This window comes from Trachinotus anak, unplaced genomic scaffold, assembly GCF_046630095.1.
Source record: "Trachinotus anak isolate AG129_WGS33_773 ecotype Australia unplaced genomic scaffold, CSIRO_AGI_Tana_v1 ptg000013l, whole genome shotgun sequence".
NCBI classification, from domain to species: Eukaryota; Metazoa; Chordata; class Actinopteri; order Carangiformes; family Carangidae; genus Trachinotus; species Trachinotus anak.
In genome coordinates this window covers 6,132,374-6,135,753 of record NW_027273864.1, presented here as the reverse complement: position 1 = coordinate 6,135,753, position 3,380 = coordinate 6,132,374, and positions in this window count along the sequence as shown.

Genomic DNA, 3,380 nt, shown 5'->3' with positions numbered 1-3,380 from the left:
GTAGTATAGTGTAGTGTAGCATAGCATAACATAGTATAGTATAATATACAGTAGTATAATGTAGTGTAGCATAGCATAACATAGTATAGTATAATATACAGTAGTATAATGTAGTGTAGCATAGCATAACATAGTATAGTATAATATACAGTAGTATAGTGCAGTGTAGCATAGCATAACATAGTATAGTATAATATACAGTAGTATAATGTAGTGTAGCATAGCATAACATAGTATAGTATAATATACAGTAGTATAGTGCAGTGTAGCATAGCATAACATAGTATAGTATAATATACAGTAGTATAGTGCAGTGTAGCGTAGCAAATTTTGTTAGCATGTATTTTGGCTATGTATGTATATTATCATTGTGTTGTTTTGCCTCTCTGCTCCAACTGCCTGTTTGCAGTTTGTTGTTTGTTGTATATATTAATAAATAAATAATAAATAATCACAAAAAAAAAAAAGATGATCTGACTAAGAGTCTCTGTGAGCCCAGAGTTTGTTTTCCACATCAGAATTTGGGCGTGTTCTGGTTTGCAAAACAAACCTGCTGAAACGATCAGTGCTGTTTGAAAGTGTCCACAGATCAGATGAGTTGCATGACAGTATACACCTTTCTATTATATAGTCTACACCTATCTATTATTCTTTCCTCTGTTGAGGTCTTCTGCGTTATTCTCATCATCTTCACTGTGCCTGTGTTGGTGTTTTGCATAGCTTCTTTGTTCTCTCTGTGTTGTTTGGAGAATTGTTAATTTGTCGTCTCTTTAGTGATTTATTCATAGATGGCGCTCGCTTGTAAAATAGACTACAGTCTCAGAGGAATCTCTTTGTGAAGAAAAAAGACGAATAAACAAAAACAAAAACGTCTTGGATGTGATGCAACGTTGTGACACGGCAAAGCAGATTTATTTCTTTTATTTAAAATAGTCACCTGGCAGCGCCTATGTAATAAGGAAATGTAATAAATGAAAGCCATATGTCGAGTAGACAGCTCACCTTTCAGTGGTGAAATGTTTTTTTTTTTTTCTGATTTAAAGGATGAAAGAGGTTTCTGTCATCCTTGACTTTCTGTAGACCTCAAAAGAGGTGTGTCGTTCTGGCAAAAGGCAACAAACTGAAAGAAAATGTCAAACTTTGTAAGTAGCAAGAGGATGGAAGTGGAATTTTTCCAGTCTAATACCTCATTTATTTATTGATCTAGTGTCACCACATCTGTCAAACACTGTTGGAGCTGTGTTTCTTTATATACAGTAAGCTTGTGTCTAAGAATGTCTCTTTTATTGGACCGCCCTCCTCCTGCTCTTGCCTTCAGTGTGTGATTTTGTTGTTCTTGGCTGATTCCCATCTGCTGGACTGTGAAGTAGTGTTCATACAGAGAAATGGCCAGAAGGCAGTGACTACAATACCTTGCACAGCACTTCCCCCTCTTCCCCTCATCCAGTGTAATAGCTGGACATTTCACTGCGAGAGAGGAAAATGAGACTATATGGGTCAGAGATTCCCCACGTCCCAGACTGAAATGTTTCAACAACTGCTGGTCCCACTGACTTACTCTCAAGTGCCAAAATTAGGTTGACATGTAATTTTGAGTTAAATGTTTTTTCAACTGTTGTAGATGCACGTCTCTCACATCGCGGCTGTGTTGCGTGATCTAGAGATTTGGTGTCGCGCCTATTTTTCATGCATGACGTGTGCATCTTGCAGCAAAAACAGACAGAGAAAAGACCTGTTGACAGTCATTTTGACATCCCACCAGCAATTTTACACAAAACAGACACTTTCTACTATCATGTCTATGTCCAGGCTGAATCTGAACATGTCATAGATATAAAAAAAATATAAACATATATTTTTCAACCATTTTAGCAGCTGCATGAGGCAGTGGCGTTTTAGAGGCATTTTCTGTTCTGTTGTAAATTAAGAGAAATCCAACATTCAAGTATCGCCCTGTGCTTTAGACCGTGTGCTTTGGACTGTTTCCTGTTTTCTCTCTGACAGGAAAGGAGGAGACTGTACTGATAATGATCAATGATAGTGGAGCTTCTCTTTCATTTAGCTCATTCTGTGCTTTTGAAGCTCTTGTATGGGGTGTGAAAATGAGTGTATTAAGACCATCGATGCAGAGAGTTTTTTGGACACTGGGGTGGACACTCGTTTACCAGTGCAGGGGGTTGCCCTGATACTCAGATGTGATCTGGTATGAAAGCGTTTTCTGACCTGAGGTGACTGAAAACCCCAGTGCTGATTCTTGTGATTTTGCTCCCGATGCTGTCACCTCTGTGTCCTGAAGAAGGTCTTGAAAAAACTGAGCCAGCTCAAGCAGGAGGGGCCCCTGTGTGCATGGCAATAATAATGTGTAATTGGTACCCTCCCTCATCTGTTAATCTAATTGCAATTAATTTCAACTAATAATTGTCCCTCAGAAATTCTGTCCTCAAGTTCTGAAACTTGCACATGACAGTTTTGCTGATCACATTGGAATAAAACAAAAAAAAAAACAAACCAAAAAACATGCCATCGCATCCTGTGTTACTTCTTCTGGCCCGGTGTGAAAGCTGATGTGACATAGATCTTTATCACAGCTGTCAGGTGAGTGGGAAACTAAACAGGTCATTCTACAGCCAAATCCTGTGTTAGGAGAACCCTTCGAAAACATAATCCTTGATTGTGTCAGCCCGAATCCCAAAACAAAATCAGGACATCACTATATTTTGACATTTATGTGTAAACAACTTCTGGTTTGCCAAAATCCATTCACACCAACCAAGGGTCCAATTTTCAGTCAGAACTCTTTGATCAGGTCACAACTACCCTGTCCATTAAACACTAGCATCCTCAGCGTTACACACTGTTTCCACCACCATTGAAATCCATGAAGAAATTTTTTATTTTATGGGTGGGGGGGGGGGGGGGGGGGGGGGGGGGGGGGGGGGTAAAAAGCCTTATTGTTGATCTGTGCCCAGTTTTTTCTTTCCCTGTATGACTGTGGTGTGTGACTAGGTGTGAGAGTGGGTGCTCTGTTCCTGTTACGCTGGAGACACACATGCAAGGCATGTGCCTTGCGGCTGCCATTGCTGATCTGCTGCAATGTGTGTTCACACCAGGTGTGTGTCTGCTGCATCACTGCTACTGCCAGCTCTGTCTGTCTACATACAGTTTGTAGGATATTTTAATGCTGAATTCCTCTTCATTTTTTAAATTAATTTCAGATTTATTTTTGACAGAAAATACCTCTAAAATGCCTCCGTCTCCACATGCAGCTGCAAAAATGGTTAAAAAATACATTTATGTTTTTTCATGTCTATGACATATTTATATTCACCCTAGACGTAGAGACTATTGTGGAAGATGTCAGTTCTGTGTCATATTGCTGG